Source organism: Lepisosteus oculatus, chromosome 14 (genome assembly GCF_040954835.1).
Source record: "Lepisosteus oculatus isolate fLepOcu1 chromosome 14, fLepOcu1.hap2, whole genome shotgun sequence".
Lineage (NCBI taxonomy): Eukaryota > Metazoa > Chordata > Actinopteri > Semionotiformes > Lepisosteidae > Lepisosteus > Lepisosteus oculatus.
In genome coordinates this window covers 31,499,817-31,527,088 of record NC_090709.1, presented here as the reverse complement: position 1 = coordinate 31,527,088, position 27,272 = coordinate 31,499,817, and the positions used below count along the sequence as shown (strand labels likewise).

The 27,272-nt window shown below is 42.0% G+C and overlaps 5 non-coding genes and 3 pseudogenes across 5 annotated transcripts; 6 read left to right on the top strand and 2 right to left on the bottom strand.

Moving 5' to 3' along the window:
• LOC138242338 (zinc finger protein 850-like) overlaps positions 1 to 27,272 on the top strand; it is a 1,462,105-nt pseudogene that overhangs the window by 505,109 nt on the left and 929,724 nt on the right.
• LOC138218842 (5S ribosomal RNA) lies at positions 21,160 to 21,278 on the bottom strand (annotated as a pseudogene).
• LOC138218430 (5S ribosomal RNA) lies at positions 21,816 to 21,934 on the bottom strand (annotated as a pseudogene).
• LOC138244583 (5S ribosomal RNA) lies at positions 22,603 to 22,721 on the top strand. The gene has a single exon (XR_011193198.1). It is a non-coding gene; the product is annotated as a 5S ribosomal RNA (ribosomal RNA).
• On the top strand, positions 23,259 to 23,377 carry LOC138216832 (5S ribosomal RNA). The gene has a single exon (XR_011180544.1). It is a non-coding gene; the product is annotated as a 5S ribosomal RNA (ribosomal RNA).
• Positions 23,834 to 23,952, top strand: LOC138244582 (5S ribosomal RNA). The gene has a single exon (XR_011193197.1). It is a non-coding gene; the product is annotated as a 5S ribosomal RNA (ribosomal RNA).
• Positions 24,490 to 24,608, top strand: LOC138216831 (5S ribosomal RNA). Its single transcript, XR_011180543.1, has one exon. It is a non-coding gene; the product is annotated as a 5S ribosomal RNA (ribosomal RNA).
• On the top strand, positions 25,146 to 25,264 carry LOC138216829 (5S ribosomal RNA). The gene has a single exon (XR_011180541.1). It is a non-coding gene; the product is annotated as a 5S ribosomal RNA (ribosomal RNA).

The following is a 27,272-nucleotide window of genomic DNA, read 5'->3' as shown; positions in this document are numbered from 1 at the left end:
TATTTAACTTATTATATGATAGTCAGACTTAATGTATATTAATGTATATTTGAACAATGAAAATATATTTTTACAAGATTTTACATTAAGCACTTAAAATTAATATGGTTAATAATAGTAAACTGTAACATGCTGTAACAAGATCGGTTAAACTGCAAAGAAAATCCTTTCAGAGAAAATGTTTCAGGTGTGAAGAACATAGATCTCCAATGCAGGGTGTTCCCACACACCCTGCCCCCACTACCATTAGAATATACACAAACATTTTAGCGTTTCATTCTGAGCAGAAGACCCTCACACCTGAAGAGTGCTGGCTGTGACGAATTAAACCGGTTTTACAGGTTTCAATCACAGACCATGTGACATGGGACTCAGTAAACTACAGTAACACCGTATTTGATAACGCTTTAAAAACGCTATAAAATAATGTGACTTGGCACAGAACAAGTCACATCAAGTCAATTTAAACACAAGCTGTCTTTAGCCCTCTAAGCTGGTTCATACAGAAATGTAGAGATCCAGGCTCAGAACACACAGCTTCATTAGCGAATACATATGCAGGACAACTAGAGAAGACGTTTTACAGAGGATGGATTTTTAGAAACATCCCATCAGACATCCCATCATATTCACAACGTGAAATCTAGAAAATAATATTAAGTAACCAAAATCCGCAATATGGAAACAGAACCTGTGTAATTGTTGATAGATGATGTACTCGTAACATATTTTCAAGACGAACTACAACATTTAAAAAATGACTTGTATGTACAGTACTTGATATCTCTAATCAATCCACGGGTCCCAGCACAAAACGAAAGTAAAACGCATACCGTTTCGCGCTTCTTATTAGTTGCTCAAAAGTAATTTGACCGTATGAAATGCATAATATAAACCTAGAAACATATACATGAGCAGTACTTAAGCACTGTAGTATCGGTGTTAAGACATACCTCTCAAATACTGTAAATCAATTTAAAAATATCTCAAGACCGATTCTGGTCGTAATGAAACCATGCAAGGGAGTTTTTATGTCCGTTGCAGTTCTTTTGCAACATGAATATATTTATATCGTTATTAATTTCTTGAGATACGCGATTCCATATTATATTCCCTTTTAATCAAATTCTAAAAGTATGCTTGTTGACTCCGGTATCACGTTAGTTAAAGACTTCGAAGCTTACAATGTTTAGGGAGAAATGGAATACCGGTGTGTATTTTTTTCTTTAAAGTACCGAGACCAGCCATATACCGTATGTTTATGTTAAGATTTCCCTTCAGTGGTAAAATTAGATATGAATATTCAATACTTAAACGGGCACAGTTAAGACATTAAATATACATATACATATTGTATACAGTACAGTTTGCATACGGTAATATGTTTATGTTACGCGATTAAAAAATAAATAAATAAAAATGAAAAGTCCAGCACCAGCTGGATTCGAACACACAACCTGCTAGTTGGTAGTCATGCACCTAGACCAGTAGGCTACAAGACAGCTCGCATGATCAGGCAGGCGAAACAGCCCTACACAGCCCTGCCGCAGTACACAGATATAATCATACCGTTATTAAATTCTTTAGATACGCGATTCCATATTATATTCCCTTTTAATCAAATTCTAAAAGTATGCTTGTTGACTCCGGTATCACGTTAGTTAAAGACTTCGAAGCTTACAATGTTTAGGGAGAAATGGAATACCGGTGTGTATTTTTCCTTGTGATATTTTAAGCTCTAGTTGAATGATAGGTGTCGCATTTTAAATCATTTTCGTAGTTAGAAATTATGAAACGCCCTGTTAAAAGCAAGGAAGTTTTTATGCCCGTTGAAGTAAAACAAAATGCCTGACAAAGTATGGCTTGGACAGATTCCAAGTGCTTGTACAAATGTGCTAAGGAAATTATACTTTGAGTATACAGCTTGTCCAAAGCCATCCATTATTAATACTATTAGTAATATCTTCAGTAAAGGCTTTGATGCATAAATATTTCTGATAAAGGTAGGTTGTGTACTTTTGTCCAACTGAGCAATCTTGCTTTCATAAAATATACCAACATTTTAATGACTGATGATTAACATGCTGTAATACACAGTTCAAAATTAAACGCTCAAATGCTGTACATGAGAGGTTAAGCTCCCCCTGGCGGTTTTACAAGGCGACGCCGGATAGTTAGTCACGTGACACACGTGAAATGCGTGAAACGCGTGATACCGTGACACGCCCACCGGGGTATGCCGCGAAATACCTCACCCATTTTGAATGGCTGCATCTGTAGATTGTGGTACTAAATACAGTAGGAGCAAAGGGGTAAAGAATAGTTAATTAAAGACTCTTCTAAAGAAGGAGGCTCTGAGTCTGGATTTGAAGGAGTTTAGACAAGGTGATTCTCTGATATCCTTGGGGATAGAGATCCAGAGGTTGGGGGAATAACCGGAGAAGGCCCTGTCACCCGTAGAGTGTAGACGGGCTTGGGGGACAGATAGGAGACCAGAATTAGAAGAGCCAAGGTTGCGATTAGGGGAGTAGGGCAATAAGAGCTCAGACAGGTACTGAGGTGCCAAGCCATGGAGAGGCTCATAGGTGAGCATGAGGATTTTAAAGTCGACATGAAACTTGACAGGGAACCAGTGCAAGGACTACAGGAAAGAAATAATGCGATCACCGACGTTGTCCAGTGCTAATTTCTCCCTTGTGGCCGCTTGTTCATTTTCGACTGTCGACTCAGAAGAAGTCCTTTATTTGACTTGATCAACACCAATCCCTAGAGGATTTCGAAAGCTGAATCAAAATAACATGTGACTCTGGGTGGACTCCAACCCACAACCTTTGAATGACTTAATTCTATTAACATCTAGAAGTCCAACACGCCCTCCATTGTGCCACAGAGCAAACACTTGTGCTAAAACATAAAACACCTGCAGAAAGCTGTAACACATGCATATCCTTTCATCCTTAAATTGAGCTCCATAAATATTGGCAGTGATTGGCCTGCTGTTTATGAATAGATACCACTGCGATTCACACCCAGGATCTTTTGTTTTTTAGTCAGGCACACTAACCAGCTAAGCCATGGCACCAAACATGCAAAATGTTATCTACAGCTTCAAACATCTGTGAGAAACAGGCAGCTTTGCAGTGTTACACCTGCTGGCTCAAAAGGTTAACCTTTTCAAAGATGAAGATCGGGAGAGGATTTCTTTGTCAATTCAATCAAACGTTTCAGAAATGCGGAAAGATTGGTGTGATTCATGCCCAGCGTGGGTTCTCGTTTGCTTACAAATAGAATTAATTTCTTTCTCCAATCTACTCAACTTCAATTTTTGCTAATCTTTTGTTTAATTGCTTCCTAATGTATACTTTGCTGATTACTGCACTGTTCAATTTACCAGTTGATTTTCATTTCTTGTTTTGTAAGACAAAGAGGCTGTTCAAAACGTTACCTCACACTTCAGCCGCAGAGGCGCAGAGAGAGATACTACGACAGGTAACACCCCATGAGAAATATCATGAGCATCTGTAAAACCTCTCTACCTGCCCACTCCCCACACCGACGTGTGTGAGGAGGGTTTTAAAGGGACATTTTGAAGTGTAGAAACATTTTATCGTTCCGTAATTTTCTGTGCAGTTTGTTCCCCTTCAACTCTGCCCAACAACAGAGGTAATGTTTAATACGACAAGAGTAAAGGCACACTGCACATCTGCAAAAGACCACATCCAAGTTTAGTTACAGCAACATCAGAGATTGGAAGGTACAGTAGGTAGTTTCAGATCACTTTTTTATTCAAGTTTTAAGCAACCCTGAATACCTTCTTAAGAAAAATGTGAGAATCCCAGCTAAATCCAGTACGATAGCTGCACTGATCTACAGTATAAAGTTAGAAAACTGTTTGTGCGTTAAAAGAAGACACACCGCCCAGAGCTTTTCTAAAACAGGAATTACACATTTTGGAATGCGCCCTCCTTTATAAATTAAATAAAAGGTCTGAAGTCTTCTCCAAAGAAGAACTATATTCAGAGCTGCCAAAGAAGTTGAGATTTCACCAAGTGACAGGAAATATCTCATAAAACGAAGGTACAGTCATTTCCATGTTGGACAAGAGCTAAAGCCCAGTGTTCTTTAATTGAGTAATGTGAGGAAGGCATGTGCTGCAGAAGGTAGTGTGGCTGAGCGGTCTAAGGTGTTGGGTTTTAGGCTACAGTCTTTTTGGAGTCATGGGTTCAAATTCCGCTGCTGCCAGTTTCTTCTATGTTAAGACCTTGCTTCCGATGAGAATATGATCAGTTAAGAATTTATTCGACAGTCTGTCGAGAGATTGGGATATCTTTCAAGATAGTCTTTGTCAGCTCAACATCAAGGCAAAAAAAAGCTTTAATTTGTCTTCTCAACAGAAATGCTCATTGACCCTTTCAGCTTCATGCAGGGAACAACAGCTGCCGAGATAACTTTTCAGTCAGTGCGAATCGTAGTGTGCTGTCAATTCCATTTAATATTGCTTTTGGCTTGCATTCAGCTTTTTTCAGTGAAACTCGAATGCTCTGCTTTTTCACACCGAATTGTCAGCAGGAGTACAGTTTATGAAATCTTTGCACACAGCGCTCCATCGGGAATACTTTATCAAGATTAGAAGAAATTGTGGGATTCTCTGCATGCGTTCACAACGCATACCTCAAACAACAGCACCATTCAATGGGAAATTGATTCTGCTTCTTGCTGTTGTTCCTGTGCTTGCGGTAGTTATAAAGTTGAACGCTCTTCCACCTTCTGCCATAGTATTCACAGGGTCGGCTTCATCAATTGGCTCACAAAGGTCAACTGTGATTCGGCTCCGGAAAAAATCAGCAGCAGTGTCGTTATTTTGTCAGTGGGTATGGCTGTCTTTTAAAACACAAGAAAAACACGAGTTTGTGGATTTCTCCAAATAGCAACAGCAAGTTTTAAACCTGCGATAAACATTCTTCCAGTTGAATAGTTTTCCTTCAAGGAAAAGGCAGCACAACAGGGAGAGTCAATATTTAAAGACTTCAGCATCTGTATTGGATTGCTTGTATGCAGACATCGCTCAGAATCCCTAATATTATTCTCCCGAATTCAGTTGTGCAGTGCTTTAGTGGTTTCAGAGTTTCTTTTATCGACACTGCTGTAGTAGAGAAGTGACATAATCACAAACGCAACCATTTGTGCTGGCTGTTTCACTATTAAGCTTTGTTAACTATCACATGATTTTAACTAATTTAACGTCATCTTCAGGAAGGCAAGAGAGCACTGCACACTGAGCTGAAAGCTGTGTGAGCTCCTAACTGGGTGTCCTGTGCTGTTACATGCGCTCTCATATAGCTTGCCACCTTTAAAGATGCAATATAAAATAAAGTTATTTATTATAATTATTATATAAACTCAACCCCTGCCAATGATTCGGTGTGAAGAAGCAGAACATTCAAGTTTCACAGACAGAAGCAGCACGCAAGCACAACCAACATTAAAATGGAGGGCATTAAAACTGAGTTTCTTGAGAGACTGTGAAAAAGCAATTCATTCCCTTTCATATGAAGTCAGCTGAAAACAATAAAACTACATACAATACAAACAAGAGCACATATAAAATATCAATAACATCGGCAGGGGCACATGCTATAACACAATTACACTTTATGAAAAAAGATTACACAAGGTAAATAAAGATAAGGTCCGCACAGCTTGTTCTTACATTTCGAAAGAGTCCATAAATACCCCTTTACGTCTATTTTGAACTGTTCAAACGTAGGACTCTTCCCAGACCATTTCACTTTATCTCACATTCCTAAACGAGAATGCATCTCCTGTTTTAGAACTATTTTGGGCAGTATGGCTTATGCAACGCACCCACAGTATTCTAACCATGGACTGCAGATCTGTGCTGTAGTTCAGCTGAATTTGAGGGATCCAGCAAACGTACTGGGTTTGACTGGGATTCTGAAATTTCTCTTGCAAAGGTATTCGGGTTTGTTTGAACCTTTGATAAAAAAGTGATCTGATCTGAAACTACCCAGCTTCCAATCTCTGAGGTAGTTGTCACTAAACTCGGTCGTGATGTGGCACACATGTGCCATGTGCCTTTACTTTTGTAAAAAACTGGTATGGGGAAAAGTTTCTTAATATTTATTTTGATTAGCATGCAAGAAAATGTGATCATTACCTATGGAATTTCCCGCCAGCGTGGAGCTTGAATTCACAATCTTGAGATTGAGTGTTCAAGAGTCACAGAAGAGGTCGGCCTGGTCTTCAGTTTGCCAACCATAAGCTCCGGCAGTGCTCCTCTGTAAAGCAGATTGTTCGGATCGGTTATGTGGGACGGCACTTCGATATTAAGATCGTTTGCAGCACATGCATGGTTTCCCCCCTACATGCAAAAAACATAGACGAAGGAAGCTCTCTTGTATTGGGCTGCTGACTCCCGGATTTAAAGCGCTCTGGGTGCCAGCTAAGTCTCTAACAAGCACACTATAAAGACAGGAATTACACTTTGCTCACGTCACGCATGGAATGGCGAGGCTACTTGTTCCAATATTATCTAGTCACACCTCATATGGTGCCGATTCCTGGTTTTCATTTAAGAAAGAGCACTGCAAACACCGTAAACAGTGCAAAACGTGTGATGAAAGAAGTCTTTTCCCCCCTTTGTCTAAAGCAGAACACAGCGGAGTCATGCCGAGGGTTGTGAGATCAAGATTTCAGTGGAGCACTGTCGTCTACGTCTTTAGCTACATGAGTTGGACATCCTCTTGTACACGGAAAGCAGATTGAGATCCTCTGACATGAAAAGTGCCAGATAAAAGCCATTTCTCATCCTTTCTCTTAGTGGTGGAGCTATCGCATGTCAATGAGGCAACTTGCAAGGCGAGCAGGCTCGGTGCACACCGAACGCAGATGTCTCAGAGCAGTTGAGACGTGTCCAAGTGGCTGTCAAAGGACGGCACTTTGCCGGCGCCGTGGCTTAAGTTGGCTAAAGCGCCTGTCTAGTGAACAGGAGATCCTGGGTCCGATTCCCAGCGGTGCCTTTCTTCCTGTCTTACTGTACAGAATTTATCCTTACGGGCAAATCCCATCCCTTTTAATTCAGGTGAATGCAAGTGTTCGTTTCCTTTCTGGAACAACTTGTTTTGAAAGAAATCTATACAGCTTGCGAAAGATGAAACACAAATCTTGCTTATCAGTGAAGTGAATTGTACGAGAAACAGGAGGAATCTTTTCTCTCCTATGGAGCATGAGCTGAATCAGGAATGAGACATTTCGTGTGTTTGTGCATATGTCAACGCATGACCTACATCGTAAAACTAAAACTAAATTAAAAACTAACACTAAGTTTTCAGAGACATTCATTTATATACAAACAAGAGATAGACAAAGCAATAATTCTACATTAACTTGTCCTGCACTAATCAGACTAATTGAAATGGTCTGATTCAGAGCCTGTGCAGCTCGTGCTAATACAGCATTTTCCTTTGATTTCCTTTGAGGGTGGAGTTGTCTTTAAAATCTGGATTAAATAAAAAGGAGTGACGTCAGTGTAAAACAGCTTTCCTTCTTGGGGAACAACGGTTGTGTTCCATATTTCTAATTATTTTGGTTTCAAGATAGCAATTTAGTATGTAACATAAAAGCCAACTGGATAAAGCTGTTACACGTCATTTACAATGGTCTTTCAACTAATAGCCCATGCAGGGATCAAACCCCAGCTGTTGGTACGAGTTGCGTAAGGCTCTGCAACATGCATATGAGAAACTAACCTCTGCTTCTTCATTATATACACAGTGATCTATACATGCGGGCTTACTGCCCCCTACGGGCTCTGTATTTGATTGCGGTACAAGACTGGCTGTGGAGAAATGAAGTGAAGAGGGTGTGTTCATTAAAAGGCTCATAGCATCCCTGGATGGTCTCAAACCACCACCCTTTTGGTTAACAACCGAGCCACAAAGACTCATGTACAGCTTAACACTTCTCGGTCTCGGTGTAAGTGATACACTCCGTAAAATTTCTGAAGAATCATTTGTTTTTAAAGGAAAATCGCCAACAGCGGCAGAGATCTATTGGAGTTTTTTCATTCTATACTGCAATTTCTGAAGGGTAACCTGTGAAAATACGAATTTTGACGAGAAGGGATGGACATATAAGGTCAGTAGGCTTGGGGAATTGGACCTTATGGTGAAGGCTGCGGGCTTGGCATCAGCAGAACCTGATCAATATCGGTTGACTCCGATATACTTTGACAACTTAACTTCTGGATTTAGAGACATTTACCTTAGTGTCGGTATACTAAGATGTTTTGGTAACGAGGAAGGAGGGACAAAGCAAATTGGCAGAATGTGTGCTATTTTGTTGACTACAAGTCCTCACATGCCAGAGGGTCAATATTAAAAAAAACGTAACAGTATAATCTCTTGTACTTCACAATTTAATAGTGTCTGTTACATTGTGTCTCACACCTCAGTGTCAGAATTGTGAGACGAGTTTGTAATCAGGAGGGAGGGCCATAGCAATTCAGCAGAAATTGCATTCACCTTTTCCCAATGCATTCTCACATGCCATTTTCTCACATGCCATGCTCAGAGGGTCATATTTTTAAAATGGTATCATAAAATGTCCTGAAGTTCAGGATTTTGACAGTCTGTTGTATTGTGTCTCACACCTTGATGTCAGAAATATGAGACGATTTTAAAATCAGGAGGGAGGGCCCTAGCAATATAGCAAACATTGCATTTACCATTTGACAATGTATTCTCTCATGCCATGTTCAGAAGGTCGTATTTAAAAAACGGTACAGTAAAATGTCCTGAAGTTCAGGATTTTGATAGTCTTTTCCATTTTTACGTTTTGCCTTTGTCTTATTTACTCCTGGTATAACATGCCAGTTTGTTTTATTGTGAGTTGTGTTTCTGAAATGTGTTTCATACAAAAAATTTGGACAGTCTCTACTTACATATTCCCCTTTACTGAGGAAATGTACAGTAATACATCCGGATAAGTATTTTTAAAAATGACTGTAGAGAGCCATCTACAGGCGAAAGACGACATAACATCACAGCAGCAGCATTTAAGATGGAACGAAAAACGCAAAGCAGCAGCTGGCGAATAAGAAGCCAACTTCAGCCTCGTTAATGCAATAGCATTAGGTGAGGTGGAAAAATATTTCTTGCTCTGAATCTTAACATTTTTATAGGAGGTGTTCTAGGACTTCTTGCCTCAGAAAAAAAAAAACTGCCAGTACATCACTTATTTCTACTCCATCAATAGCAGCAGTGTTATCAGTACTGAGCCCTAAATGTAGGTCCTATCATCATATAAAAAGTCGAAAGTATCGACTGCATTCAACTGATAAAATGTATCTTCTATGAGAGTTATATCTTTATCCAAAATACATCGGAAACAAATTTGCACGTTTTTTGGGGGGGATCCTGAAGACTGAGACTCAAAACTTTTTTTTTCCTTCTTTCCAGGAGGAAGGATTATTCAGATGCAAACATTGTTCCAAAATCAATGTACTCTCCATTGATATTCAAATTCTCAAATTCTTCATCTGAACGTTGATATTGAAATATGATATCGTACAAATTGTGGTTTTCTTTTTAAAGCAAATTTTATGCTTTAAATTAAATAAATTGTATTTATTATGAATGTGCCGGAACAAACGTTGTTTATCTCGCGTTTATCTTAAAAATAATAAGTGTCATCTGGGGAGACAGGAGTGGTCCTCGGTGACCGCGATCCGGACTAAGTTAACAGGTGTGTAATTTTAAAAAAAACAAGTTAAAAATAAATGGGTTTAACATTCAGGAATGTAATTGGTCAGATGCTTACGATAAGTGATGCTGGTGTTTCGTGTGATTTAGCGAATTCAAAAAAATATTCATTTTAAAAACGGCAAGAGCTCCTATGGAAAAAAAAGTCCGCAAGTATCTTTGTTACAACAGCCGCGCCAGAACTATTCAGATACTGTACATCAGAAAAGTACCTGAACTTGACTGGTTTATATTCAGTTATGTGCATTGGGAACGAAAGGGAGACTTAGATGGATTTTATTAGGGGTTTAGTAATCAGAAAATTTATTTTTACACGTTTATGCCTACGAGCAGAAATAACTTCCTGCTTTCAGCGCTTTTTTTGTTTCTGCTTGTAACCTCGAACAGAGAAACCCAGTACTGACTCACAGAAACACCCCGGAGTTTCTGTGTTTCTGGGATTTAAGAGGGATGTATGCAGCGGTGTTATGAGTCTGGAAGGAGGAGACGCGCATTCCGCACGGGGAGCGTAGAGCAATGAGCCGCACCTGCTGCGCGCTGAGTCCTGTCCTATATAACCGCTGAGCACGGACACACAGAGTCTCCAGCCAGTGTTGGAGATTTATGATTTCAATGTTTTTTTTTTCCTTTTGAGCAGAAGATGGATTTCTTCCTCTAGTTAAAGTTATTGGAGTTGTGGTTACTGTGCTAGACCGTCGGGAATAAAGATAAGAGTGCTTTCTTGATACTTCACAAGAGTATACATAATTCACGAGCTGTATTAAAAAAAATGAACTGGAAGAAAAGCAATAGGGCTGGAGTTTATAGACTGTGATGCAAATACGAGAGTAGGAGAGGAGGGGACTAGTTCAGGAGCACAACCGGCCCTCTCCTGCCCATTCTCCCACCAGGGTCTGTTGTAACCCAGTGTGAAATTCAGCTCCTTGCAGTTCAGCTTTTGATCACTCAGCTGCTTTGCCCTGGGAATATGGGGCAAATAATGGAGATACCAACCAGACTAGAGGGAGAGTTTTTATTCCCAAGGGATGACTTGTTTTACAACAGCAGACAACTTAAAGAAAAAAAAAAACCTCTGTTCTGCTGCTCCAGGTTGGTTCCACTGGGAACAAGTGTGGCCAGGAGCACATGAACAGTAATTAGGGGTTGTTTCCACAAGGGGGGCTGGAGTAAGTTAGATGTCAAGGGCAATAAAACTCATTAGACCTAATTGACCAGTTAAAGTGAGTTGTTCTGCTTTCTGCACAGAAACCAGTGCTCTCTTCTCAATGTGTGGGTGAGTCTGTCAGTGATATAACAGCTAGGCAGGACTTCCAGTGTGGTCTATTTCATCACCTGTGACCCCATCTTCCAAAGACAACAGTCCAATCTAGCATAGAGTGTCCCGGACTGATAGTGACTGACAAATAGTGACCCCTTAATGGAGGAAACTTTAGCTTTTGTAGGTAATTATACCACTTGACAATGTTACAGGTGTTGGGGGGGGAACCCCTAGTGATCCCACAGTCTCACATAGACAATGGCCAGTCTACACAAACCTCCAGTCAACACAGCCCTGACCCCTGTTATGTCACCCAGGTCTACACTGTGAGACAATGATTATTTAGGAAAATTGTAAGGAATGCATTCCAAAGCAGTCAATGGAAGTATGGAATTAAAATAGTCAAGTCTTGATAAATAGAGTATATTATCTATTTATTATACCTTTACATTGTGACAAAAACAAATTTCAAGTCCATTATGAGCACACACAGCATATTAAAGATGGGTCTCTGCACTGTAAAGGAATCTCAGTAACTTTAGCTAATAAACCTGAAATGTCATTTCTTTTACTGCTTGTTCTTTAAGGTACTAACTCATTGACATTTTGTAGATTAAAATAAGACTATTCACAAAGAAAAAGCATTTATCACAAATGTATCATGCCAAATAAACTCTAGTAATCAAGAGCAATTAAGAAAAGGAAACAAAACCATCTTTTGAGGATGCCAGATAGAAATGTAAACACACACTCAAACGTGGGGCCAATCTTACCAGAAATCAATTAACCCACCAATGATCTTGGACTGATGTCTGAAAACCAGAGCAAACAGTACAATATTAAGGTACTAAAGCTATTAGTAGAACAGATCTAGCTTCTCAACATAATACTTATGTCTGAACTTCATTGAATAGTGACACTTCAATCTTTCATATTCAATATTTTTCACAAAATCAACAGCTGAGAACAGACCGCCATATACCTTTATCCAGTGGTTTTCAGAGCAGAGACATCCGTGTGGGCAAGAGTTCTTTCCCTGAGGTCCACTGCACGTCAGCTAGCCACGTTCTGGCTGGGTCGTGTGTACTCCTGGGAACGTCGCCTGTAATGAATATTGGGGACTTTGTACAAATTAATAACGTGAGCATATTAATATGATTTGTGTTGAACCCAAACATAGACAATCACTGTTAAAACTTGAATTCAACCTCCAGTGTCTGCTTTTGAAATGCTGATCATCACCCGTCTTCTGGCTTCTAGATGCACGTGTTAATGGATATTTCTTGTCTTCTTTTTTTTCCCCCCATATGCTCTTCTCTGTATCATTAAGTACTTCTGGGTCATTTCATGTACCTCGTGGCATCTTGGCTGGTGGTGAATGGCAGGCAGCTGCTCTAAAAATAACATGCCTATTAATATGATGTTGAAGACAAAACCAAAACAATACAACTTTGTTTTGCACTTTACAATTTATCACAAGCTTGTCATATTTACAGTCATCAACTGATTTAGGCTGCTGTTCCTGTGAAAAATGTCCTTTGTTTAAGAAAGATTCAATTTAAAATCTTTAGGTTTTAATTATAAACCACTGGCAATATGGTGTTCACTTTTACAACTTTTAAGAAGTTGCAAGATAGCTCTACAACTATGTTGTCCTTAACCTATTCAGAAACTACCACTAATATTGTAAGAAATTGTTCTCTAGACTCTAGATCTTGTGGGCTCTGTTCTCGATGAATTGGAAAGGTGTCGTTCATGAAGTCCAGTACTCTGTCGATCTCTCTCTTACCAAGAGACTACCCATCTAACGCTGCAGGAAACTCCAGTGCCTGGTTTGGGAATGCCGTGCTATTCAGATTCTGTCAATAAATTTCAAGAATGGTTCACCTTTTTGTTTACACTGTGGCATTTCTTTGCAGTAACAATTGAGTGGGATAGTTATCTGCCTTCTGTACTCTTCTGAAAATCATGTATCTTTTTAGCAGTCCCATATCCCTTCCTTATATCCTTGCTGATGAGAATGAGAAATGCTATTTTCAAGACATTAACACGAATATAATTTTTACATTAATTCCAAGGTACAAGAAAATGAATATCTTCAAAATATGCACTTTAATATACTTACTTAGTTTCTTTTTTGGAAATGGTCAGTGAACCAACCACTCCAGAGCTTGTCCTTCACCTTGAAATTATTTCCTGGAAATGCTGTAATCACAGAGGAGCTCTTCTCCCCTCAACAATGTCCCTTTTTGTCACAGACAGAATTATGACAGGCTGTTCGTTGATTATAAATGACTTTCTTACAGCCCTTACATTGTCTTTTCTCTTTGATGGATTTATCCATCTTCCGATTTGCCTCCTTATCCGGCAGGCTCAGTGTTTTTCACGAGCATCAATGCACAGTTTTTGTGACCTATTTTTAGTAATCTCTTGGCAACATTCTTACTGTTCTTCTTCTGAATACCCTTTAGGATACTTTGGAAGTTGATGAGGAGGTTAGCCAGGCTGGGATCCTCTACTTTCACACTGAGATCATTTAGGATGTAGCCCGGAAAATGGTTTATGTTCTTAATATAATTAGCAATGATTTGGTGAGACAGTCCAGTGGTCTTCATTTGGTTACAATAATTGTTGTTTTGGATAGGCCCTTTACAAAGTTTAAGGAAGATGCAGATGGATCCATAAAAACAGGAATCTGGAAACATTTTCTACCTGACAAATGTAGAGTCACTATGTTTATGGCTGAGATTTCACATGGGTGAATTTTAAGCTAAGGAGTAAAAACATGTGCTATGGAAATATCACTGCTCAATTTTAAATGCCTTTAAAAATAAATACCTCCTGAGAGCAATCTGCCACTCCAAGATCCTTGGTAAGGTCCTGTTTAAACCCAGCCAGGTGAGGAGCATCCAGGGAGTGCGTTCTGTCCAGTCCAGCCTGGGTCACCGTCTTCCTGAGAGCCTGCTGATGGCTTTTAAGAACTGGGGGGACAGTAGGAATACAAAATACACATTTAAACATTTTTACTTCTAAGACAAACTAGAATACAAGTATAAAACAAAAGATACATTTGGAAAAAATAGAAAGTTCTCCAGAACTCACATCTTCCCTTTCCTCTTCCACTTCAGTCTCTGGCATCTCTTCCTCCTGGACAGCAGCCTCTTGCTCAGGGCATCTGGACCACTGGTATATCATTTTAACATACCCTTACATAAAGGTAAAGGTTAGAAATGAAACAGAAGAAGCCTTATAAATTATAAATATCTTACCTTGCTGATGTGTCTTCAGGATTCCACATAAAACAGTCCATGGACTCCGCCAGTCTCACATTCTCACCACACATGAGCCCTATGCTCTTGCAATCCCCGACCTGCCCATTTCTCAGGTGATTCAACAAGTCCTTCCTGGCCTGGAGAAGGAACTTGCTGATCTCCTCTGCTGAGGCTCATTTCATACACACCCTCTTTAGGTGAAGAGGAAACTGGTCAAATGTCTTCAGGCAGGTCTTGCACACCAGAGGAATCCTCATGGGTCTCTTTTGAAAATAAATAACTTTTGTGTAAAGGAACAAGTCAAGACTGTTTCAGTTTCTTAACCGAGCCTTACTTTTCTCTCCAATAGCTTCACCATATTGTTTATTGTATTTTTATCAGAATTATACCTTGCTCTAAATTAATGACTTTATAAAACAACTTAACTCTTACTTGGTCTTGTTCGCAGTCTTTCCAGTAGAAGTCGTTGTAGAATTTAAAAACTGCTGTGATAATTTGATCTGCCCGAGTGTCCTTCCCTAACCCAGTATTGATAGCTTGTGTACTGTAGGGTCCAAAGGTGGTGTTCTGCAATTTCCTCCCATAATGTTTCTTTGATCAGTTGGAAGCAAGTGTGAAAGCTTCCTCCCAGTGGGGAAGCTCAAGATCCTCTAGTTGTATGACAGATTTTGCTCTTTGAGGATCTGCAGTGTGGTGTGAAGCCAATTTTTGGCATTGCTTACCAGCTTCAAATATGTGAGTTTGGGTGGCTTGGCAGGTTTTATGAGTTCCTCGGTCTTCCGTCGTAGGCTGGCGGGTGCTCGGTTCTCCCGTCCAATAAAACTGCTGTGTTTTGTAAATGGTGGACTGTTTGGATCATTTTGTAGATGATCCTGGTTCCTTGTTGGAAGGTATCCTGTCTGTTTGACATGTTTGTTGTGTAGGCAGTGTGGAGGGTGACCGTACGGTTGCGTGCGTTGTCAACTCTGGATTGATCCATACTTACCATTTAAATGCCTAAAGCTTCGTTGACACCGTTAGGTTTCCACTGTTAGGCAGCTTTACCTCTGTAGAATCTGTGGCTCCATAGGAAGACAATCTTGCCTTTCTCTGTGTCGCTATGTTTCTGCCTGGGTCTTCTTCAGGCATTGTTCTGGGACACTGTGTCCATGCTGGCCTGTTTCTATCCTGTTTTGTAAGGGGCAGTGTGTTGTAGTTCCTCCTAGGGGGCTAGTTTGTATCCTATGGTCTGTGTTCCTTCTGTACGTTTCTGTATGAGTAGGTGCAGTTTCAGTTGGTGAATGGGTTTCTGCTTTCCCTGGTGGGGATTATGCATGGACCATTAACATCTCAATAGGCAATCAGGGTCTTTTGTTTTCCTCCCTAGTAGGACTGTGCAAGCTGTGCGGGTTTCCATAGCTGATTGGTTTCAGTTATTCTTCTGTTTGTTGCGTGTTAGTATGGTGAAGAGTTCCAGTCCCTGTAGGATCTGGCTAGTTAGGAGAGGGGAACAAAGCTCCTTCACCCAGATTTTATCCGAGAGGGGACCATCTGGGAGAAGGAGAGCACTCTCCTTCCAACGACTAAAGCCCTCCCGGTTTTTCTGATGTTCAGGTCTTGTGTAAAGATAGTATTAAGTCTTTTGATCCACTCCCTTTCCTTTTTCTTTCTTTCTATCTCTGTCCATTTGGGGTTGCTTTCCAGTCCCGTGGTTCCTGATGTACCTGGGTTCGGATGGAGTTACCCGTTCCCCCCACATAGGTCACCCCGCACTTTTTGCACTGGATGCTGTAGATGGCGTTATTGATGTTTTCTGAGAGTGCCCTTTGCAACTGGAGGATTTCTTTAGTTTCTTTGTTTTGGATCATTGTTTTCTGTTATGAAATGTTTGGCTCTTGGTGTATATGATCTGTTTTGTACAGGTTTTAGCTTGCTTTGGACTAATTAATGCTGAAGGTTTTTGTTTTTTTCTGTGTGCAGATATGATTTTGTGCTCCCTTAGTATGTTTGTGTTTTCTAATATCATGGTTTTTGGTTGGTTTTTATGCTGAGTTGAGAATATGATGTGTTGAGGGGTATTTTTCTGTCATCTGGAGTTTTTCTATTTAGAAATGTTTGTGCCACATTTTTGAGGAAACTTTGTGTGTATCTTCTCTGGCATAAAGCTGGGAAGAGTGTGTATTTGGCTTCCTCAAAGGCTTGTTGTTGTGTACAGATTTTGTGGAAGTGTAGGAGTTGTGATTTTACCAGTCTTTTTAAAGTATGTTTTGGGTGGAAGCTATCCTTGTGCAGTAAGCCGTGTGAATGTGTCTTTGAAAAATACCTTGATGTCCAGTTTGTCTGTGTTGTTGAAGGAAGAAACCTTGTATGTGGTGGTGTCTAGGAAGTCTATCAGGCTACCATGCTTGGTGTATTTGAGTTTAATGGACCTGTGGTGTGTGTTGAGGGTGTTAATGATTTCTTGTAAGGCTTGATATGTGCTGCCTATATGTTTATTTTTTATATCTTTGCCCTGGGATGGACTGGTGTCCTTTCCAGGGTGTAGCCTCCCATGTGTCTATTTCTTGCCACGTTTTAAAGTGGAGTTACAATCTTACTATTTTTACAGTTTTAAATTGACATTTACAAATGTATATTGAAGCAGCTACCCACCTGAACTAAACTATGTCAGCATGTGTAGTCTGCAAAGGAACAAGTAATAGGTTTATTCCATACTGAAAAGAGAAGAGAGAAAACTCAATATTTCGGCTGTGAAGCCTTCTTCAGGTGTGAGAAAGACAGGGCAGATTACAAAGATTAAATAGCACAGAAGAACAAAAGCTGGGAGAGGGGAGGAGGCAGGAGCAGCAGAGAGGCCACACAGGAAGTGCAAAATGGAGAGAGGTGAAGAAAGTCAAAACCTGCAAGAGAATAGAGAAGATTACATTAAAATAAGTCAGTCATTGAGAGATCCTGGCTATTTGAGGTGAAAAGAAAAACTATGGGCTTGGAGAAATCTTTAACCTTCCCAGCCCTAATATGTTCTCTGAAGCATTCTCCTAGTCTCCTTTCGGTTTCCCAAATGTAGATAGCTGGGCATTTTTTGCAAGAGATACAGTAAATGAGATACAGGATGTTGTCAGGGTTATCCGGAATTGTCCTGTGATGCCCTGAATGTCGTTAGATATGTATTTGCCAGTGATGCAGCGAGTGCTATTGCAGGGGAAGGTGCTGAGTGTGAGGGAGCTGTGAACAAGAAGCTTATGTGGTGGTCAGCGATAAGAGATGATTGGGCGGTCGGAAAAAAGAGTACCAATGGAGGGATCGTCCTGTAAAATGTAGTCATTGTTAATGATTGTCCTGGGGATAGAAATTGGGTTAGGGTGGTAGGGAAGCACCGAGGGAATGCAGTTGTGAGACTAGGAGTTCCTGATTGAGTTGATGATCCGAGGGCTGTTTTTGGCCCGGGAGTAGAATAAAGCGACACCTTTCATCAAACATTTTGACAGGTACCAAGCCCCCTTTTTCAGCCAATGGGAGGCCGCCATGGGCAGATGTCCTGCCCCCTTATCAGCCAATGGTGCAATGTTATGGGCGGATGTCCTGCCCCCTCGAGAGCCAATGGTGTGTCATAATGAGTGTTGTTGTCCCGCCTTCCACCCCTAGCAGCTCCAGGCCTCAGGGTCCAAATGCCCACCACCGCATCCCCTTCGATTTATAAATAAGTGTGTGAAAGAGCGTATTAGCAACGAGGGATGGAAGGTGATTATGTCTGCTGCAGGTTTGAATGCAATCTATTATAACCCTAGGGAATCGGAGGTGTGGGAAGTCTGGTGAGTGCCGCGAGTTTCTGGGATGTGAGCGCACGCACGCACGCACGCACGCACACTGACTGACTGACTGAGTAAAGTGTCACAGAAAGAACTCGCAGGACAAATAGCATGTGAAATGTGAACCACTTTATTTCATCAGTAGGTTTTAAATTACAGAAACATCCCAGTATACACTTTTAAACTTTTCACACACATTACAGACTACTGCTTGCAATCGCCAATTAAATGCTGGTGCAGAAAATTAGTTGTAGCTATCGCCCCAAGATTGTTGAGAAACTCAGCAGCATCTGAAAAAGCATTCATAACGCCCTTTCTCTCGCCATTTCTATAGCAGTGAACACCGAACTGGGCGACCCTAACAGAGCAAATAAATTAGCCTGAGTGATCAGAGGGACGGTGTTACCACAGGTTCTATGTAAAATACGTTGTAGTTTTGGAATACACACCGCTGAATCCGCCAGGCTTGTTTCTGATCTGAAAACATCAGAATCGCAGTAATTTCACTCATGTTCTTTACATGCACATCTATCTCTTTAACAAATTCAAGGACATTAGCATTCAGTTAATTGATTTTCATTTCAAGCTTTGCAGAAAGAAGAGTGTAAAGCACTTTTTGTAAGAATTCTTATATATACATTCAGAATTCTTCATTCTTCTCACGATGGCACACCTGTGTCTGTAAAATGGAGTGAAAGCTCTATTCACATTGCGAGTATTTCACAGCCCTGGTTTTACATAGATCTTTTTTCTTTTCTGTAAAAATATTTATAAATAAGTATAAAATAAGTTTTGCAATGCACCAAAAGTCACGTGTAGTATTTTTCCATCTACCTTTACAAGTTAGGAGCGTACATACTCATATGGCGAGCGGTCGTCAATTATTTTTCTCAGCAAGTGCTTTATACTCCGCTCAGTATCATCTGTAAAAGTATAGGCACCCAGGCCACTGGCGATGTACAGAACAGCCGATAAAATTCGGGCTAAACTGAGACACTTATAAATTTCTAATGCGGCAAACAACACATCTTTGTACTGTAACATGACCAGTGGAAAGGGTCATTCATAACAGGTATTTTCGGAATGACCTACTTAAAATACTAGATATGGACCTTAGCAAAATGGCTGCCAAAAAGAATCAGCTGACCGGTACATGGAAAGGGTCTACCCTGAGAAACAATGAGACACAGCTGAGCCGCATCAGGAACCGAAATATAAGTGCCCCGGAGGCAGTGAACAGGGCGGAAGCTGATAAGGTGAATGCGGTTTGGAGGAAAAGAGAGGAAAGAGGTGTATGTTAAAGATCGGGCTAAAGAATAACGGACTGCTGAAAGGAGAAAAGGTTTATGGTTTTTGGATTACGGACACTGGATAAGGATACATCGCGGATTGGCTTTATTACGGACTTTTGGAACTCGGATCGGATCAGGATTAAGGGAACGGATTATGGACTGTATTTGGAAGATAGTTGGAGGAAGAAAAGCCACGAAACTCAGGAAAGAAAAGTGTGGTGTGAGTAATACTTTCATTTACATAAACTTTCCCCCGGAGACACCACAGTACTCATCCGCGCACCCGACAACCAGGCACGTGTGACCCCGTTGACCTGGATGATTAATCAAACAGGCCGCGCATTCATCAACCACAACCCCCTTTAAACAATGGTTGAAGGTGCAACATACCACCGACTTTACAATCTGATCCATAGCATCGGGCTCATTAGAGCCATCGTTAGCTAAACTAGGTTGAACATCATCATTAATCACATTTTGGCAAACACACATGAACAGACACGAAACATTCAAGCTTGATGGTAGTTTGAAGATTGATGCGTCGACCTCTTCGTTATTCTATTAAAGGAAAAAAGAAAAGGAAGGCTTAACAAAATAAATAGGCATGCTTTTTACCTAAAATATTTACAATTGTAATGCCTCTTTTGTGTTACAGTTTTTCGTTTGCTTCGAACTTGCTGTGGTTTAATATTTACCATTTGTAGCAACTCTTCATCAGTTGTTGATGGACCCCCAACACCTGAATCACCATCAGAGTTCACATGACAGCCACTGTCACACACCACTGAGTGCTGGGTCAGCTTTTGCTAAAAAGAAGACAAAGTGTTGAAAACGAAATACGCTAAACACAGATTGAAATGACAATTCCACTATCAGAAAAAATATTTTAGCAACCTACTTCTTCAGTTTGCATAGCAGAGGAATCCGATGATTCACTACTCAAAGAAGCCATCTTCGCAGCAGTCAATATCGGGGCCTGACAGCTCAGGTGTCACACTTCAAAACCGGCAAGTCGGCTAATTTAAGCATAAACTCCAAATTTGTAACCATGCCTACATAGCTCAAGACAGTTTTCAAATGGTTGTGATGTTTTAGAACGCCCCATCATATCCCCCCGCCCCAAACTCACACGTGTTTTATCGAGAGTGAAAAGTAATCACGTTGAATTAAAATATGTAAGCTTATTTCAATGACAAATTCTCAACAACTTTTCAAAAGTTTGAAATGATTTTCCACGTACCGTGAACGTAAAGTCTTTAAACCTTAAAAATATTAACATGCAACCCAAGCCTCAAATGATGTGTTTCTCTAGAAAAGAAATTACATTGAATCAAAAAATGTAAAACTTATTTTATCTTTTGAGAAGAGCGTTGTAGGGCAGGTCTTTATATTTTAGTGAATAGGTCATAAAAGTGTTAAAATAACTGAAAAAAGACACATTTAGCGGCGATAAATTATAAGCACGAGCAAAAATTGATATTTATAACGCTTATAGATTTTAACAATATAACAGACTTTACTAAAATGTTTACTTTTAAATTAAATATTACATCAGAACATGTCCACACCCAGGCACCTGCCGTTAAAGGTTATGGGATGTAGAGATACAGTATATAAGGTTCATGATGAGAATAAAAAACGCTCATGCTAATACACAAGCACCTTTGTCTCACCAAAGCTGACAAATAAAAAGCCAAAAACGCACACTGCACGTGTGAACAGGAGAATGAGCAAGTGAGCGAAGATAGGGTGCCTCCTGCAATTAAAGGCTTACAGCACCTGGTATTCCCAGGCGGTCTCCCATCCAAGTACTAACCAAGCCCATCTCTGCTAAGCTTCCGAGATCAGAGAAGATCAGGAGTGCTCAAGGGGGTGTGGCCGTAAGCGAGAGCAAGGCTCGCTGGCACCCTTCTTATTGAGAGGACAGCTCCGTGACCTCTTTTACGACGCTGCTTTTTTTCCCTTGCGTTTTTCTCTTCTTCCCACGTTCTCTCTCTTCACTGCCTTCGTCCCCGCTCTATTTCACTTCAGCCTTTCACTCTTGCTTCCTTCCAATGAGGACGGAGCTGCGGGAGAAAGGGCGCTATAGAGGATCGCTGTGGAGAGCTGCTGCTGTGCTTTGACATCTGAGCTCTGTGGAAAACGATCTCAATACAATTCTGAAAAACGCGACTCCCCGAACGCCAGCCGAACAAGTCTCCACAGCCAAAGCGCTGTGTCTCTTTTCAGCTGGCGATAAACCTTTCCTCGATCCTTTGCGGACTTGTAAAACTGTTCATGATCAGAATAAAAAACGCTCATGCTAATACACAAGCACCCGTGTCTCGCCAAAGCTGACAAATAAACAGACGGACAAGCCGCACTGCACGTGTGAACAGGGGAATGAGCGAGCGAGCGGGGAAAGGGCGCCTCCTTCGCTTAAGGGCTTACAGCACCTGGTATTCCCAGGCGGTCTCCCATCCAAGTACTAACCAAGCCCATCCCTGTTTAGCTTCCGAGATCAGACAAGCTCAGGAGTGCTCAAGGGGGTGTGGCCGTAAGCAAGAGCAAGGCACGCTGGCACCCTTCTTATAGAGAGGACAGCTCTGTCACCTCTTTTCCGACGCTGCTTTTTTTCCCTTGCGTTTTTCTCTTCTTCCCACGTTCTCTCTCTTCACTGCCTTCGTCCCCGCTCTATTTCACTTCAGCCTTTCACTCTTGCTTCCTTCCAATGAGGACGGAGCTGCGGGAGAAAGGGCGCTATAGAGGATCGCTGTGGAGAGCTGCTGCTGTGCTTTGACATCTGAGCTCTGTGGAAAACGATCTCAATACAATTCTGAAAAACGCGACTCCCCGAACGCCAGCCGAACAAGTCTCCACAGCCGAAGCGCTGTGTCTCTTTTCAGCTGGCGATAAACCTTTCCTCGATCCTTTGCGGACTTGTAAAACTGTTCATGATCAGAATAAAAAACGCTCACGCTAATACACAAGCACCCGTGAGACTTGTTCGGCTGGCGTTCGGGGAGTCGCGTTTTTCAGAATTGTATTGAGATCGTTTTCCACAGAGCTCAGATGTCAAAGCACAGCAGCAGCTCTCCACAGCGATCCTCTATAGCGCCCTTTCTCCCGCAGCTCCGTCCTCATTGGAAGGAAGCAAGAAAAAAGCAGCGTCGTAAAAGAGGTGACGGAGCTGTCCTCTCTATAAGAAGGGTGCCAGCGAGCCTTGCTCTCGCTTACGGCCACACCCCCTTGAGCACGCCTGATCTCGTCTGATCTCGGAAGCTAAACAGGGATGGGCCTGGTTAGTACTTGGATGGGAGACCGCCTGGGAATACCAGGTGCTGTAAGCTTTTAAGCGCAGGAGGCGCCCTATCCCCGCTCGCTCGCTCATTCCCCTGTTCACACGTGCAGTGCGGCTTGTCCGTCTGTTTATTTGTCAGCTTTGGCGAGACACGGGTGCTTGTGTATTAGCGTGAGCGTTTTTTATTCTGATCATGAACAGTTTTACAAGTCCGCAAAGAATCGAGGAAATGTTTATCGCCAGCTGAAAAGAGACACAGCGCTTCGGCTGTGGAGACTTGTTCGGCTGGCGTTCGGGGAGTCGCGTTTTTCAGAATTGTATTGAGATCGTTTTCCACAGAGCTCAGATGTCAAAGCACAGCAGCAGCTCTCCACAGCGATCCTCTATAGCGCCCTTTCTCCCGCAGCTCCGTCCTCATTGGAAGGAAGCAAGAGTGAAAGGCTGAAGTGAAATAGAGCGGGGACGAAGGCAGTGAAGAGAGAGAACGTGGGAAGAAGAGAAAAACGCAAGGGAAAAAAAGCAGCGTCGTAAAAGAGGTGACGGAGCTGTCCTCTCTATAAGAAGGGTGCCAGCGAGCCTTGCTCTCGCTTACGGCCACACCCCCTTGAGCACGCCTGATCTCGTCTGATCTCGGAAGCTAAACAGGGATGGGCCTGGTTAGTACTTGGATGGGAGACCGCCTGGAAATACCAGGTGCTGTAAGCTTTTAAGCGCAGGAGGCGCCCTATCCCCGCTCGCTCGCTCATTCCCCTGTTCACACGTGCAGTGCGGCTTGTCCGTCTGTTTATTTGTCAGCTTTGGCGAGACACGGGTGCTTGTGTATTAGCGTGAGCGTTTTTTATTCTGATCATGAACAGTTTTACAAGTCCGCAAAGGATCGAGGAAACGTTTATCGCCAGCTGAAAAGAGACACAGCGTTTCGGCTGTGGAGACTTGTTCGGCTGGCGTTCGGGGAGTCGCGTTTTTCAGAATTGTATTGAGATCGTTTTCCACAGAGCTCAGATGTCAAAGCACAGCAGCAGCTCTCCACAGCGATCCTCTATAGCGCCCTTTCTCCCGCAGCTCCGTCCTCATTGGAAGGAAGCAAGAAAAAAGCAGCGTCGTAAAAGAGGTGACGGAGCTGTCCTCTCTATAAGAAGGGTGCCAGCGAGCCTTGCTCTCGCTTACGGCCACACCCCCTTGAGCACGCCTGATCTCGTCTGATCTCGGAAGCTAAACAGGGATGGGCCTGGTTAGTACTTGGATGGGAGACCGCCTGGGAATACCAGGTGCTGTAAGCTTTTAAGCGCAGGAGGCGCCCTATCCCCGCTCGCTCGCTCATTCCCCTGTTCACACGTGCAGTGCGGCTTGTCCGTCTGTTTATTTGTCAGCTTTGGCGAGACACGGGTGCTTGTGTATTAGCGTGAGCGTTTTTTATTCTGATCATGAACAGTTTTACAAGTCCGCAAAGAATCGAGGAAATGTTTATCGCCAGCTGAAAAGAGACACAGCGCTTCGGCTGTGGAGACTTGTTCGGCTGGCGTTCGGGGAGTCGCGTTTTTCAGAATTGTATTGAGATCGTTTTCCACAGAGCTCAGATGTCAAAGCACAGCAGCAGCTCTCCACAGCGATCCTCTATAGCGCCCTTTCTCCCGCAGCTCCGTCCTCATTGGAAGGAAGCAAGAGTGAAAGGCTGAAGTGAAATAGAGCGGGGACGAAGGCAGTGAAGAGAGAGAACGTGGGAAGAAGAGAAAAACGCAAGGGAAAAAAAGCAGCGTCGTAAAAGAGGTGACGGAGCTGTCCTCTCTATAAGAAGGGTGCCAGCGAGCCTTGCTCTCGCTTACGGCCACACCCCCTTGAGCACGCCTGATCTCGTCTGATCTCGGAAGCTAAACAGGGATGGGCCTGGTTAGTACTTGGATGGGAGACCGCCTGGAAATACCAGGTGCTGTAAGCTTTTAAGCGCAGGAGGCGCCCTATCCCCGCTCGCTCGCTCATTCCCCTGTTCACACGTGCAGTGCGGCTTGTCCGTCTGTTTATTTGTCAGCTTTGGCGAGACACGGGTGCTTGTGTATTAGCGTGAGCGTTTTTTATTCTGATCATGAACAGTTTTACAAGTCCGCAAAGGATCGAGGAAACGTTTATCGCCAGCTGAAAAGAGACACAGCGTTTCGGCTGTGGAGACTTGTTCGGCTGGCGTTCGGGGAGTCGCGTTTTTCAGAATTGTATTGAGATCGTTTTCCACAGAGCTCAGATGTCAAAGCACAGCAGCAGCTCTCCACAGCGATCCTCTATAGCGCCCTTTCTCCCGCAGCTCCGTCCTCATTGGAAGGAAGCAAGAGTGAAAGGCTGAAGTGAAATAGAGCGGGGACGAAGGCAGTGAAGAGAGAGAACGTGGGAAGAAGAGAAAAACGCAAGGGAAAAAAAGCAGCGTCGTAAAAGAGGTGACGGAGCTGTCCTCTCTATAAGAAGGGTGCCAGCGAGCCTTGCTCTCGCTTACGGCCACACCCCCTTGAGCACGCCTGATCTCGTCTGATCTCGGAAGCTAAACAGGGATGGGCCTGGTTAGTACTTGGATGGGAGACCGCCTGGAAATACCAGGTGCTGTAAGCTTTTAAGCGCAGGAGGCACCCTATCTTCGCTCACTCGCTCATTCTCCTGTTCACACGTGCAGTGCGGGTTTTTGGCTTTTTATTTGTCAGCTTTGGTGAGACACAGGTGCTTGTGTATTAGCATGAGCGTTTTTAATTCTCATCATGAACCTTATATACTGTATTTCTACATCCCATAACCTTTAACGGCAGGTGCCTGGGTGTGGACATGTTCTGATGTAATATTTAATTTAAAAGTAAACATTTTATTAAAGTCTGTTATATTGTTAAAATCTATAAGCGTTATAAATATCAATTTTTGCTCGTGCTTATAATTTATCGCTGCTAAATGTGTCTTTTTTCAATTATTTTAACGCTTTTATGACCTATCCACTAAAATATAAAGACCTGCCCTACAACGCTCTTCTCAAAAGATAAAATAAGTTTTACATTTTTTGATTCAATGTAATTTCTTTTCTAGAGAAACACATCATTTGAGGCTTGGGTTGCATGTTAATATTTTTAAGGTTTAAAGACTTTACGTTCACGGTACGTGGAAAATCATTTCAAACTTTTGAAAAGTTGTTGAGAATTTGTCATTGAAATAAGCTTACATATTTTAATTCAACGTGATTACTTTTCACTCTCGATAAAACACGTGTGATTTTGGGGCGGGGGAATATGGTGGGGCGTTCTAAAACATCACAACCATTTGAAAACTCTTGAACTATGTAGGCATGGTTACAAATTTGGAGTTTATGCTTAAATTAGCCGACTTGCCGGTTTTGAAGTGTGACACCTGAGCTGTCAGGCCCCGATATTGACTGCTGTGAAGATGGCTTCTTTGAGTAGTGAATCATCGGATTCCTCTGCTATGCAAACTGAAGAAGTAGGTTGCTAAAATATTTTTTCTGATAGTGGAATTGTCGTTTCAATCTGTGTTTAGCATATTTCGTTTTCAACACTTTGTCTTCTTTTTAGCAAAAGCTGACCCAGCACTCAGTGGTGTGTGACAGTGGCTGTCATGTGAACTCTGACGGTGATTCAGGTGTTGGGGGTCCATCAACGACTGATGAAGAGTTGCTACAAATGGTAAATAATAAACCACAGCAAGTTCGAAGCAAACGAAAAACTCTAACACAAAAGAGGCATTACAATTGTAAATATTTTAGGTAAAAAGCATGCCTATTTATTTTGTTAAGCCTTCCTTTTCTTTTTTCCTTTAATAGAATAACGAAGAGGTCGACGCATCAATCTTCAAACTACCATCAAGCTTGAATGTTTCGTGTCTGTTCATGTGTGTTTGCCAAAATGTGATTAATGATGATGTTCAACCTAGTTTAGCTAACGATGGCTCTAATGAGCCCGATGCTATGGATCAGACTGTAAAGTCGGTGGTATGTTGCACCTTCAACCATTGTTTAAAGGGGGTTGTGGTTGATGAATGCGCGGCCTGTTTGATTAATCATCCAGGTCAATGGGGTCACACATGCCTGGTTGTCCGGTGCACGGATGAGTACTGTGGTGTTTCCGGGGGAAAGTTTATGTAAATGAAAGTATTACTCACACCACACTTTTCTTTCCTGAGTTTCGTGGCTTTTCTTCCTCCAACTATCTTCCAAATACAGTCCGTAATCCGTTCCCTTAATCCTGATCCGATCCGAGTTCCAAAAGTCCGTAATAAAGCCAATCCGCGATGTATCCTTATCCAGTGTCCGTAATCCAAAAACCATAAACCTTTTCTCCTTTCAGTAGTCCGTTATTCCTTAGCCCGATCTTTAACATACACCTCTTTCCTCTCTTTTCCTCCAAACCGCATTCACCTTATCGGCTTCCGCCCTGTTCACTGCCTCCGGGGCACTTATATTTCGGTTCCTGATGCGGCTCAGCTGTGTCTCATTGTTTCTCAGGGTAGACCCTTTCCATTTACTGGTCATCTGATTCTTTTTGGCAGCCATTTTGCTAAGGTCCATATCTAGTATTTTAAGTAGGTCATTCCGAAAATACCTGTTATGAATGACCCTTCCCCT